Source organism: Piliocolobus tephrosceles, chromosome 2 (assembly GCF_002776525.5).
Source record: "Piliocolobus tephrosceles isolate RC106 chromosome 2, ASM277652v3, whole genome shotgun sequence".
In the NCBI taxonomy this organism is placed as follows: domain Eukaryota; kingdom Metazoa; phylum Chordata; class Mammalia; order Primates; family Cercopithecidae; genus Piliocolobus; species Piliocolobus tephrosceles.
Window position 1 is genome coordinate 139,241,567 of NC_045435.1, and position 15,422 is coordinate 139,256,988.

A 15,422-nucleotide genomic window follows, 5' to 3' on the forward strand; every position below is an offset into this window, starting at 1 on the left:
GAAGGGAAGGGAAGGGAAGGGAAGGGAAGGGAAGAGAAGAGAAGAGAAGAGAAGAGAAGAGAAGAGAAGAGAAGAGAAGAGAAGAGAAGAGAAGAAAAAAAAAAGAAAAGAAAAGAAAACAAGGTAACAAGTCAGCAGACTCAGAATTAACTACCCCCCACCTAATTCCCACCTCTTACACCCATGATATTGGTATAAAAGTAAAGAGTACAAGAAGGAGGCTGAGGAACTGAAGAATTTCTCAAGATTAGCTATTCTCCTCTCTCCTCAATACTAGAAAGGGAGGGAGGCTATGAAAAGGAGAGGGAACATTGTGTACCTTAATTGGGGTCAGTTTGGTCACTGAGCTTGCTAGCAAGTCCTTATACCACCGGAGGTAGGTAAAGAGCACTGGGCAGATATGGTATAAAAAGGGAAAGTTTCCTGTTCCTGAAATGTATGTAAATTAGAGCTGAACATACCAGTAGATGATAGAGATGGAAACACTGCAAACACAGATGACACTGTATTATAGTCGTGCCAGGCACAGCTATAGGATACAGCAAAGGATGGGAGGTGTTCAGCTAGTGATCAACTAGAAGATGGAGTAGTCTTGCATAGGGAGCTACTTAAGATGAGACCTTTATCAGGAGGCCTGATGGAGCCACCACCCATGCTCAAGGATTTCATGGACTCATCCACAAACTAGGTCAGCAATTAGGGCCAATCTAGAAGCGTCATGCAACCCCACTATGGACAGGCATACAGGCAACATTTTCATCTCATCCCCTTCCTCATTGCCCTCAACATCAGAGTCATCATTCGAAGAAGGCAGAGCAAAAAGTGTGTAAGAGAACAGACCATAACCCAGAACCCTCCGCTCTTAGCCACCAGAGCCACAGCTTTAGCCTTGGTTAGGGGGATGGTGGGGTTAATAGGGAGGGAGGATGGCTGAGATTAAGAAATTATCAACTAAATAGAAGTTTCAAGTTTTTACATTGTTTTGTTTGTTTTATCCATCCCCTCAAGCATTTATTTATTGAGTTTGTTTTATCCATCCCCTCAAGCAATTATACTCTTTAAGTAGGTTTTACATTGTTAACACTGAGACTTAAAAACTTTAAGTGGGATGGTTTTAACAAGAAATAAGAATGTGGATTTTGCTAGAGCAAATTCGTAACAGTTTTTGAAAAAAATAAAACCATTTCACATATGATACTGATGGGGTACAGGAAACAGTAGCCCCAAATGTGGCACCTTCTGATACTCAGTATTTCAAGCTGAAGGAAAGTGAGAAAGCCACAGAAGCAGAAAGATCTCTCTGAAATTCTTTCTTGAAGACGTTTGTGTGGCAGATGATCTGCCCTATATCTGAAGAGAGGGAATTCTATCCAGACAGGCCAAGAAAAAACTCCTAAATCCCTGCCACCCCCCCCCCCCCCTACCCCCCCCCCCCCCCCGGTTTATTACCATTCAGTCACACTCTTTTTTCATCTAATCACACGTCTACACATCTGTCCATTCTTCATCTAACTTAAGCATAGAAATACATGATCTTCCCTATGTTTGGAGGTCTTCATTTCTGAAGACTCTCATATCCCATGATATTTGACTAATAAATTTGCTTTGCTTTTCTCTGGCTAATCTGCCTTTTCTTTTATGGGTCTCAGTCATAAACTTTGTGACGAGTGAGGAAAAGTTATTACTTTTTCTCCCCTACAATATCAAAGCATTCAGACAACAGGAAACAAGGAAATTCTCAAACATATGCATCGAACTGCAGCTAGTGAAAAAGTTATGAAATGACATTACTGTTCTACAAAGAACCTAGTGTATGTGCAGGAAGGGTCCCATGAAAGCTGGGCATGGGAAATTCTGCCCTATTTGTCATTTTCCAGCTATTTTTATTTATATCAGAGAGAGATGCTTCTTGTCTTGATTGCTGAAGGTATTTAAATTTGGCAGAACTCCTGGCTTAAATGTTTGCAAATGTTCACGCTTACAACTGAGATCTCTTTCTACAAAAGTGTAGAGAATAGAAAATTACACTCTGCATTTTTCTCTGTGAACCTTCTTCTTCTTGCTTCTCGTCTTCATGGTCGCCTATTAATAGTGATCGCCTTTGGAAAGGAGATCAGAAATTGCTTCAGAACGGGTCTGTTCTTCCAAACGACATTGGTAAGATGGGGTGTTTTTTTTTTTTTTTTCTTTAATAAATCTGTTTCTCTTCTGATCTCCTCACTTTGCAGCTAAAGTCTTTCAACCTCCTTGGGATGAAAGAAGTACTGCAGAATATTGATTTTTTACTTCCCCTATAAATTCATGACAAATGTTGAACAAAAGCTTATCTGGAAGTTTAGACATCCAATTAAAATTTTGCTCACAAGTGAAAATTCCTCTTAAAAAAAGAAAAAGAACTCCAACTTCTTTGCACTCTCATACATCTTCATCTCACTGGTGACATGTCCCAGGACCAGTCTCAAAAAAATTGATCTCAGAATTAACTTGAGGTGTGTGTGTGTTTAAAGTGAGAAGCGTCACTCAACATTTTTGCTTGCTTTGGGTCAAAAAGAAAGCAAGACATGGCATCTACCTGGAAGGGTCATGTAATTTTGTAAATTAGGGGGCAATTTAGACCCAGGGGCTGGGTGAGTGAATGTGTCTGGGGTGAAATTAAGACACATAGGGCTCAGAAGGGAAAAGCATGTTATTTCAGGCAAGTGATAAATGTAAGTACAGAGGCAGAAAACATGAGGGAATGGAGGGAAGCCTGAACATATATGAGCAAAGCATCTCGGAACAGTGATGCATTGCTTAAGGGACCAACATACGGTTTGTATGACAAGAAGTCAGAAAAAAAGTCTGGCAACGAAATTGGAGCAGGCTTGCATGGGATTTCATAGAAGTCTCAGTATTTGAATTGGTTCTTTGCTCACTTATTTTTAACATCTGATCCTCTTTTTTTCTTTTTCTATTAGCATCCCCTGCAACAACTTTGCCTGATAAGCTTTATCTACTTCTTTTTTATGCCCTTCTCCAACTACAAATTGAAACTATTACTGGAAAGGTAAAAGGACATTTGGTAAAAGAAACACTGTGAATTATGTGAAATTATTGATAAAATATTGGAAAGATGATTATAATTCTGTAATCCAAATTAGAAAGATAAATGCCTAGATACACACACATATACAGGCATATCTGCACATACACATATGTGCACATAGGTTCACATGTACATGCACATGCACATGTATACACATACATAATGTGGGGTCATGGCTATACATGAATATACATGCATATCTGTGCTCACACACAACATTATATAAAGAAAGGAAAAGCAAAAGAAAATAACTTTCTCCTCTTTAAAAACAGAGCTGGTCCTGAAAGAAGCTGCCAGTCATTTCACCTCACAGGGTTCATTGTGTAACCCCAAATGCTACAGTGCTTTCCCACAGAATAATACAATCATCTATTGATATCTAACCTCAGCTTGATTATCATTTCTCTGCAGGGCCACAGAACAGCTTCGAGTGATGAATTTAGAGGCAGAAAACTCTACAATCCCAAACTCCTCACTTCCTCACATGGGTCTGGCCCCAGGAGTTCCAAAACATTGCCACCTTTCATGTTTTTGGCCTTTCTTACTGCACCCATCTTGTTTCTCCATAACATTCTGCATTTGTTTTGATTCACAATTTTCACATCATCTTGGGGAAGCAGACACACAGATATATAAGCAGAGCATCAAAAACGAGGTAACTGCTCGGCGAGCCATCTCGGGAGAGGCACCAAGCTCAAGTTCTATACCTAATGGCAGACATTGCTTAGATGTGTTTTAGAGTGGGTAAGTGGCTATATGCTCATACAGGAAAAGCTTGAGTAGAAACCTCTAGAGTAAGTAGTGGTCCCTTGGGATGGTCAGCCCACTCTTTTGCAACTGTATTTGACAGGACTCTTTCAGTGGTTAGTATCGAAATTCCCACACAAACTGGCTTAAGCAAACAAAGTGAATGTATTGGCTTATATAACAGAAAAGGCAGGGCGATATCCAGGCCCTCAATCAACACTCCCAAATAAAATCAATCTCAATTTCAACCTCAATCAATTTCCCTTGCTTTCTGCCCCTCCCCTCTCTCATTTTCTTGACTCTGCTTTACTCTGTAAGGGGACTCATTCTCAAGGGACTCTACCCAGGTAACCACAAGATGGCCAGGCTCCTATTCTATATCCCTTGACCAGCAACTCCAGCGAAAGCCTTGAAGACCCTTCCTATGGGCCTGATCTTTGTCATCGGACTATACCAAAGTGATCCTTGTGGCCAGGAGCCTGCTCTACTCTCATTGGCCAGGCTTTTCAACCAACAGTCAGCTGTCAGGAGCTGTGAGGGGTCTGAGATCTTACCCTCCTTGCTGGTTAACAAGAGAGCCTCCCACAGCTTCACACATGCTGCTAGACTCTTGGGTCAGAGACAAAAAGCTTGACTACTCATGCATGGCACAGAAAGCAGTCAGTGCTTCCTATTCACATTGGCTCCCCTTGCTCCACAAGTCCCTTGAAAAACATACAGAGTGGCCCAGGTAGGTGCTGCATATATACAGTTGATTTGCCTCATATGTGTGGGCCTCAAGTTTAGGAAAACCCTGATCTTATAAGGAGGCTGCTAGCAAACTTGCTCACCCTTCGCCCTGGAGGGGGATATTATCTTTATTATTCTAATCAGGAAACAAACCTAGCCATTTCCTGCAGGGAGACCCTATCTCTATTATCCAAAGCTGTTTACTATAAACATCCTTGAAAAGATCCTCTGAAACAACAGCTGACACAAGATGTGCAGAAACATGAACGATCCATGAGAACTGTCTTCCAACAATAAGCCTGTAAAACAGGAGGAATGGGGAGAAGGGGGAGGGAGGGTGGTTCTCCACAATGAGGAAACATGTTCTGATACCAGAAAAGAAATCCTGAGCAGGCAAAAAAAAAAAAAAAGTACTGCCTATGGTCATTGACAGTATCATACTAACTCCAGATGTATTCAATTTATCTGACTCCTCACCTCACTTTTACCTGCTAGGACTCCCTGGCACATTTTGCACCTCAGTGAGCTGTGTCAATGTCAAATTCAAATTATTAGTTCCATCTGACAGTGTGCTTCCCTTAAATTGACTTATTAAAACAACAACAACAACAACAACAACAAAAACCCTGAAAACCCTGGAGGCAAAACACATGACTCCGGGACCACCCCTTTACATAGACCAAATGGTGGTAAAGGCCATGGATTTCTGTCTTAAACGCCTCCATCACATTTAGACTGATCCCATCACTTACCTGACTTTGACAATTTGGCCCCTTCATGATCACTCCCCTCTAACTCCTCGAGTGCACACAACTCAAAAGGAAAATTGGAATTCAATACATAGGTAGGGAGGTTAGCGCTGTGCTAGAGTAAGTTAGTAAATACCAGACTTGGGTTCATAATCTGCTTTGTCATGTAACTGCGATGACCCTACCTGTCCATGAACTCTGAGGAATGCTTTGCTTTTCCTTGAGCACAGATTCCATGGATGGAATCTAGGAAGAGAAGATTGGCGAGAAAAGACACTAGAAAGGTGTGGAGTCCAAGAAGGGGCAAAATTTCCCCAGAGAAATAGGCCATACCAAGGGAAAGGACAATCCCAACAAGGAAGGCATTTGAGATTCCACAAGACTATCTTTGAAATAATTCTGTTATTTTGAGCCAAAAATGTTTCTGAAAACTTTGACCTTATTATGCATAAGGAGTACTGCATTTCAAAGATACATGAATTAGTTCTTTCAGTCACAGACATGGTTTTATTAACTTCAGAATCAGATGACCCAAGAAAGGAGTTTTAAGGGAGACACAGTGTTTTGAGCTGATAATGATACAAAAGGGCTGTGCTCCCCGCTAAACCTCACCCTTGAGCTGGGAACTGAGGCCCTAAGCAAAAACAGCTGACCCCGTTTTTCCACCCAAATGTTGCCTTTTTGGCCTGCCCTCTCCGTATCTTCTGCCCATAAAAGACTTCAGCTGGTAGAACAACACAAACGGCTGAGCATTGAGGATACAAGCGGCTGAGCAGCAAGCAAAGAAACAACTGAGCATTGGAGACTACAGACAGACACCACTAACTTCAGACGGTACAGCTTCAGAGAGTGGCCCTGCCAGAGATGGCCAGGCTTCAGGGAAAGATCACCTTCCCATCCCCTTTCCAGCCTCCCTTTCGACTGAGAGCCACCCACCGCTCAATAAAGTCTTCCTCGTTCATCACCTTTCAAGCAGTTCGTGTGACCTGATTCTTCCTGGACGCCAAACAAGAACCCTGGTGCCAACAGGGTAGATGCTGCCATCCTGACCCTCCACTGAGCTGGTTGGCACTTGGCCATCCCCAGATGGCAGAGCTGAAAGAGCACTGGTTGTAACATGCTTGTATGCTGCTGCAGGACCTGCACAGGGCCTGCTCCTGCCAGAGAGGAGCGACCAGCTGGTTCCAGCATTTGTTAGCTGCAGTTCCCGCACCCGCTTGCATGCTCCCTCCAGTGAGGAGTGGCCAGTGGCGAGCTGAGTGAAACAAGCCACTCCAGTTCCTGCCTGCAAAGGGGTTCAAGGGAACTATTCCGTCTTAATATGACCAAGCAGAGTGTTGGTGATGGAGATGTTGAACACATCTGCCAATTCTGGGCTCTTTGGCAAAAATTTCTAAAACAGACCTTGTATATGTTCATTTGACAGATAAAGCAGTACACATAGCTATAGACAAATGCTAGGTAGCAGGTACTCCTTCCCTCCTCTTCTAAGCTTTTTCTACAACCTCTCCCACTTCAGAATCACATTCTTCTACAACATAATAAAAAATAACTATTTGTCTCTGTTCTCGCTTCCTGACACAGAGCTCCTAAAACTCTTGTAACTTTCTGAGTCATAAGGGAAATGGGAGCATCCTTTGTAATAATATTTGGCCTTAGTCTGATTCTTAACAGCTTCTAAGACCCTTGGAATCTCCAGAATGGTATCTTTTAGTATGCCAATGAGATGACTGGTGGCTGAGGTCCCTAGACAGCTTCGGGATGGGAGTGGGTCACCAGAAAGACCAGGGCAAGATTGAAGAATTAGAACTTTCACCCCTACCTGCAACCTCCTGGTAATGGAAGGGGCTGGAGATCAAGTCAATCACCAATGGCCAATGATTTAATCAATCATGCCTAAGTAATGGGGCCTCCGTAAAAACCCTAAATCAAGGGATCTGGAGAGTTTCTAGGTTGGTGAATTTATCCATGTCACAGGAGGGTGGCATATTCCAATTCCAAAACGACAAAAGCTCCTGCTCTCAGGACCCTTTTAGACCTCATCCTATGTACCTCTTTGTTGGCTGTTCATTTGTATCCTTTACGATATCCTTTATAATAAACCAGTAATGGTAAATAAAGTATTTCCCTGAGTTCTGTGAGCCATCATGACACATCATTGAACCCAAGGAGGGCGTCATGAGACACCCAATTTGTAGTCACGTCAGCTAAGAGTGTGGGTAGTAATCTAGGGACCTATTACTGGCATCTGAAGTAGGGGGCAGTCTTGAGGAATTGAGCTCTTAACTCATAAGGTTGATGCTAACTCCAGTTACTGTCAGAATTGAATTAAATTGTATGTACACCCAGTTGGTATCCCCAGGGAACTGGAAAAGTACAATATATGAAAAACTACTCATTTTTTTGTCGGAAGTTTTGTGAGTAGAGAAACTGATTTCTTTGACAACCCATCCAACCATCCATCCATCCAATTACTCATTGAAAAAATGTTTCTTCCATGTATACTTCCAAAGTATCTACCATGTGTCAGGCACTGCTATGCATTAAAGATTCAGCAGTGACCAAAACATATATAGCCCCTTTCTTCATGGAGTTTACAATCTAAGGTGAAATACAGTTATTCACAAAGTCAAAACACAAATTAGTATGATAAAATATTGTGCTAAAGACTAAAAAGGGGGAAAAGGAATAAGCAGTAATGCAACCTTTTCTTGTATGTTAGGGATGTCTTCTATGAAGAAGTAACAATGTTGCTGAGAAGAAAAGGATGTTCAGGTACTAATAGGTGAAATTAAAGGAGAGCAGAAGGCTTCTCACCAAAAGCAGAGACTCTGTGAAGAGTTGGAAAGAACAGGTGGTATGGTCAGGTCCTGAATGGAGGCAGGTGACATAGCAGAATGATGAGGAAGGTGCAGATGGGGCAAAGTTGGGAAGTCAGACAGGGTCCAGTCTGGTGGCCTCATGAGTCAGAATACACAGGCCTCCATATTAGTTCATCTAGCACTGTTATAAAGAAATACCTGAGACTGGGTAATTTATAAAGAAAAGAGGTTTAATTGGTTCATAGTTCTGCAGGCTGTACATGAAGTATAGTACCTTCTGCTTCTGGGGAGGCCTCATGAAACTTTTACTCATCACAAAAGGCAACGCAGAGGCAGGCGTCTTACATGGCAGGAGCGGGACTAAGAGAGAGATCAGGGAGATGCAATACACTTTTATTTTATTTATTTATTTATTTATTTATTTATTTATTTAGAGGCAGAGTCTTGCTCTGTCACCCAGGCTAGAGTGTAGCGGCATGATCTTGGCTCACTGCAACCTCTGCTTCCCAGGTTCAAGAGATTCTTGTGCCTCAGCCGCCCAGGTAACTGGGGCTATAGGCATGTACCAACACGCCCAGCTAAGTTTTCTATTTTTAGTAGAGACAAGTTTTTACCATGTTTTCCATGTTGGTCTCAAACTCCTGGCCTCAAATGATCTATCGGCCTCAGCCTCCCAAAGTACTGGGATTACAGGTGTGAGCCACTGAACCCAGCTTAACTTTTAAACAACCAGATCTCGTGAGACTCTATCACAAGAACAGCACCAAAGGGATGGTGACACACCATTCATGAAGGATCCACACCCATGATCCAATCACCTCCCACCAGGCCCCACCTCCAACATTGGGGATTACAGTTGAACACAAGATTTGGATACGGATACAGGTCCAAACCATACACCCTCATAGACTGGGTCAGGAACTCTGGAAGGTATTAAGAGAGAATAATGCCATCTAATTTATGTTTATAACAGATCACTCCAGCTTCTGCACACATAATGAGCTTTGGTCCAAGCAAGGAGACATGTAGACTATTTAGGGTGCAGATTTTCAGGGTGAGGTCTGAGGACCAATGTCATAAACATCACCTGGGAACTTGTTAGAAAAGCAGATTTTCAGAGTCCCACCCCAGATCTACTGAAACAGAAACTCCGGAGGTGCGGAGAAGTCATCTGTGTGTTAATAAACCCTCCAAGGTGATTTTGATGCACATCAAGGTCTGAAAAACCACTAGTTTAGGGGATTACTACATCATCATGGCAAGAAACTATGGTGTCTTACAGCAGGATGCTGACAGTACAGATGAAAACCATTAATCCATGAACAATTCCTAAGTACAATCATGTACCATATATAACAACGTTGCAGTCAACAACAGACACATATATGACAGAGGTCCCATAGGATTATACCATCCTTTCACTGTGCCTATTCTAATGTTTAGATATGCAAATATGTACCACCGTGTTACAATTGCTTACGGTAATCAGTCCAGTAACACAGCCTTGGAGCAACAGGCTATGCCATACAGGATAGGTGTGTAAGTAGGCTATTCCATCTATGCTTGTGTAAATACACGCTATATGTTCACACAACAAAATTCTCATGACACATTTCTCGGAACACATTCCTGTCACTAAGTGATGCATGACTGTATTAATAGATGTTCCCTACAGATTTGGCAGAGGAGAGTAAATGTAGCACTTCTTAGGGCAATCAGGAGAACAACTAAGTCAGCAGGTCTTGCAGCACAAAAGACAGCATGACTGTCTTCCCCATAACTCAGTTTGCATGCTCGAGGCTTCCTACCCCTGAGGACTTCAGCACTTGAGATTCCTTAAAAAATTGCTACCTCTAAGAGCCAGTATTTGAAACATAATTATATTCAGTTCCATTCAACAAGTCTTTACTGAGGACCTGCTGGGTACAGAGTAAGAAACAGAAATAACTCCCACCAGGAAGACCTAGAAAATAATCATGGAGAGGTGGAGGAATTCTATTAAATAGAAGGCAGCAATTGTAGCCTAAAAACTGACATAAAAAGCAGAGAGAGGAAAAGTGCCCACTTGGTCCTTAAGCTGTCCACCATATTCTGCAGATATAACTGTTCTTTTTTAGGTCCCTTAAAACCCATTCTTCCCCAAACACACATGTATGCATATACGCAGGCACACACCCATAGACATGTCCACTCACTCACAAATGCACAGAAAAGTAATAACATGTTGCACAGCACTCTTCTGCAGCTAAAATGGCAAACACATCAATTTTTGCTTACTCAAGGAATAAGAACCACTAATTTCATGAACATAGTTTCTTCTATAATCTCAACTTTTAGAATGAGAACAGAACTACTTAGGAGACTGAACAACTGTCTTAGATCAGGTCCCAAAATGCATCCATCCAGAACACGAGGTTTGTGGAAAGAAGATTAGTGATCACCTAGTCTGACCTCCTTGAGCAGGAAATGTCAAGGGACTTGCCTAATGTATTGTACCACAATACCCACAACAGACTTAAAACAAGAGCCTACCTATTTCTCTCAACTTTTTCATGTTATTCTCACCCCTTCCAAAGAGTCATTACACTGAGAAGGTACTCATTTATGTAAAAACATTTGAGTAAACTTCATTTAATGACTGTGAAAATGTACACTGTAGAATATTCCAGCTTAATCAAGAGGCAGTCTATTCAAGTAACTCCATGCTCTGAACATTCTGGCTAAGATTTCACTCTGTTTCCTTAGCCACTATTCTACTCTCAGGGTAAGATGTGCTTGCATGCCGTGAAGATAATCATTGGAGGGATTAAAGACATTTCTGAGTGCAGAAGAGTGTCACAGAAACCAAGAGAGTCTTCTTCCTTGGCAACATCAATTAGGCCATCCAAATTGCCAGAGCGAAGTAACATCTTACTTCAAACAGAACAGAGTTGGGGGAAAAAAATTCATGACAAACATCAAGAAAGCAGCAGCAGCTCCAATAATATCTTTATACAAAAACAAACTTCAAACCTTAACAAGTCTATCAGTCAATGTTTGTTTGTTCTTTTTTATTTTCTCAAAATGAAGAACAGCTGAATGGAGCAGGGATTTTGATGGGGATAGATGATTTCTATAATTTGGTTCCCCAAAGTTTATTTGTTCTGGTCATTTTCTCTCATTTATCTTAACAGATCAATATCTGTCTTCAGGTGCTCCCCCACAATTTAGCAATCTGAAAAAGAATGAGTTTCTTCAGGAAAAGTGTGACTTATTGGTGGGGTTTGGGTTGGGTCATTCATAGCAGATTTGAGTTTGGGGAAACCTTCCTGAGAAGTACTGATGCTAGTGCATCTGCTAAGTTTAAGATCAAATGTTTACTCCATGGAGAATTGTAATCATTTTTTAATTAAGAAGCTTAGACATGAATAAAATAACAGAAAAAAAAATGTATGCTTTCTATTCAGTCCTAAAACTGTCATTGATAGAAAACTTCCTATGAAGACTGGGAGCTCCTAGCTACTCAGCTAAGTCATTCCAGGCATTTTTGGTAACCCAGAAATGCTGTGGCTAAGAATGGGCTCAGGGAACTGTCCTTCACGAGAATCTCTTTAACAGATACGTTTTAGGTGCCCGTTTTGCCTAAGGAGGCAGAGAGAGACCTAGTGAGAGAGAATTTAAAGAAATAAGAGACAGAGGAAAAAAAGAGACAGAGACAAGGATACTCTGAAAAGAAAAAGAAAAGAAAGGAACAGAGGTAATGGGGTCCAGGCAGAGACCAGAACACACACACACACACACACACACACACATACACACACACACAGAATGGCTGCTTCAGTGTTCTTAGTTCACATGCCTCCACCATCAGATGCCCCATTCTCTCTTGTCCTTGGAATTCTTGAAATCCACTTGTGTCCTTAAATGCAGGCCTCTCACAATCAATGCACATGGAAAAGAACGATCCTTTATCTTGATTATTTTGTGGGCACTGATTTTAATTTTTTTCAGTCAATATGACTCTACTGATCTATATTATAAATGATCATAATCCAACTCACAAATACTGGATTCACAAAGTAAGCAAATATGGTTAGCTCACTCCTTTCCTAAAATCCATTGATGCCTCTCCATTACTCAGAGAATACAGTTCAGTTTCTCTAAAATGCTTCACTAAGCCCTGCAGGATCTGACCTCTGCTCACCTTTTCAGCCTCTGTTGTCACCTCACCCGACCTCAAACCCTGTGTTCCATGGACAGAACTATGGACTTCTCTCCATTACTCAAGCCCACCAGGATCTTGTCTCTTCTTCAAGGCTCTCCCTAAAACCTCCATCCCTCCCTCAGGATCCCAAGGTTCACTTACCAATCCAATCCCTGGCTCTCAGCAAGTAGAGAAAAGCATTCTCTAAATCTCAACTTCGGTTAGCTACTTTTCTTATGTATCCTCGCAGGACAGCACAGTTGCCCCAATCACAGGCTCTCTGGCCATATTGTAACCATCTCCTGACTTGCCTCTCTCTCCCCCATGGGGTAATGTCTTCCATGTTCACTACTGTTTGCCTAACCTCAACACTAAGGATGATATTTTAAAAGTACAAATTTAGGGTCATTTAAAGCTAAACCATTCTTTGGTGGGAGTGCAGTTGTGTATATATAACCAAAAGGAATTTTCACTAAAAGATATCAGTTAAAGAACTGAATACTTCCAGTATTCCTTATGAAGTTCCATGCCAAGAAATATCTCACTGCCAAATATGAGATTTAACGGTCAAAACAATTCTGGACCAGTGCCGTTTGCTTGGCAATGGTGGGAGGACTCGGGGGGGATTTTGCCCTCCATTTTCAGCCAACCTACTGCACAGATAATCAGGTTATTTCTCTGAGGTTGAGTTCCCTGGGAAACAGACCCTAAGACTCTGAGATCTGTGTGCAAGAGGTTTGTTGGCAGTGCCCTTGGGATCAACTCTGGAGGGAAGGGAAGGAAGCAGGATTAGGTAGAAAGAGGAGCTATACCGTGATACACTCTCAGTAGAGGTCTGTGGATTCAATGGGGAGTTTGGAGACTTGAAAAGTCCTTTACAGTTGTCTTAAATTGAAGCATGGGGCTGGGTATTGGTGTGCTAGATAAAAGGTTATTGGATACTCTCTGCCCCTTTCCTCCTGGGAGCAATCACAACCTTGGGCAAAGCGATTCCCAGAGGCAGTGAGCAAGTGGGGAGAGAGAATGAGATGTGAGAACAGTGTCCCTCAGTGGCTGCAGTTGAGAAAATGAATGCCTAACGCAGGCACCTGGGCTGCACATCACAGCATCTACTACACTATTTCAGCAGGGAGAGAACGAGGTTCTGATGCTTTTATTCCTTATCCCTGGTCAGAACTCATGGGTACGGGGTGCTGATCAATTACAACATCCCTTCAACCAACCGGCAATGCAATCGGATATATTTCTCCTTAACATTCTTACAAGGAAATATCTACAGAGCTAGCTAGCATTTTTCAAATAAAAACATAGCTGTATCAAGAGGCTTTTGGTAGTACAGGTGTTCGGCTTTGGTGAGGTGAAAGGTGGGGCTGAAAAAAGAAAAGTTTGGCAGACTTAATTAATAACAGTAAACAATAGCTATATTTTATGTATTCCACAGGCTTCCCTTGAAAAGGGAACTGAATCCAAATGAGCCTGGATGAATCACAAAGGTCCAGGCCCTCAAAGGTAATTTTCCTGAGGAATTATGATAGCATATGTAGAAACTCCATGCATACTTTTTAGCTGAATTGAATGAAAGCTTATGCAAAATTGTGGCACCCATACTTTTATTCTGAAACAGTGAAGGTTTCAGTTCTAGGTCAGTCTTTTCAAGATAAATTAATAAAGATGTTCTGGGTTAACAGGAGATGCAGAAAAGGAAGACTGGTCTTAGAAGACTTGAGTGAGACAAAGGAGGTAAGGGAAGGTGGACTAGAACCTTAGTATTGCATTCAGGCTGTGTCTGAGCCAAGGAAGAAAGCTTAGAGGTGTCTAAGAGGGGCTGACAGATGCAGGCCCCAAGAATGGCAGAAATCAATAATATGGAGTCATAAAACCGAAAGGCATTGAACATTTAGATGGCAAAGTAGACCCGGAAAAAAAAAAAAAAAAATGCAGTGTGCTATGCCAGTATCTGCAAAACAAACAAACAAAAACCATAAAGGTGACGTGCTGCAAATGTCGGCAAGTGAGATCCTGGAATTACCTTGCTACTCACTAAAAATGTGTAAACTCCCAGTGAGATTGTCCTAATTTATGGTACTGTCTTAAGTTACTTTAGTAACATAAAATTTTAAAGGCTTGCATAGACTCATTTGGGACTTCTATTGCCCACCCTTAGTTTTGAAATAATGCCCTTAGCTGTGAATTCTCCTACTATGAAGGTTTTTAATACCTAATTTCTGTGTTAGGTTGAAGCCATTGCATGTACACACATTTTACTAACGAACATACATGCCATCCACTTGCAGCTTGCCAACCTCCCTTATGTGTGTGTTTGTGCACAAGCTCCTAGATCCTGACCATGAGTGAGCTACTGGGACAAGAAGGATGGCAATCCCAGCTCTTGAGATCCTATCCTTGAGATCTTGCAAAATTCCCTTAACTACAGGAAGACACAGCTTTCTTATCTCTTAAATAACATAAGAATGAATATTTGAAAAGCCCTGTCCATCTTGCAAGGCTTTCTTAAAGTTTCAAATGAGATTTTACAAGTGAAAGTCACTTGTAAACTTTAAGATGCAATACAAACATAAGAAATTATGATGGCGTGTGTAGAGAGTATAGGATTCTGCTCATATTATGTAATAAACATAGAAAAAATCCAGTCAAATTGGTGAGAAAAAAAAAATGGTTTAAATAAAGTTCATTTACATTTGGCCATTTTTCACCCTGATAATACAAGCTACCACAACATGAAGTATAATAATAAATGAACTTGTTTATGGTTACTGTGGAAATGTCTTCATAAAACAGCTATGTCTGGTGTGATTTCTAAAAAAGCCAGTATTTACCAAGTGCACTTAATATGGGCTGGCACTATTCTAAGAGTTTTAGATGTATTAAAACTCATTTCATCCCCAGTACACCCCTATGAGGAAGGTACTATTATAGTAGTAAACTCGCTTTACTAATGAGAAATCTGGGGCTCAGAGAGGTTAAGTAATTTGCCCAAGATCACACATATAGGAGGGGCAGCACCAAGAATTGAACCCAAGTAGTCTGGCTCCTAACCCAACATAGTGACATACTAGACAGAGAGAATATCAATACTAACACTGAAA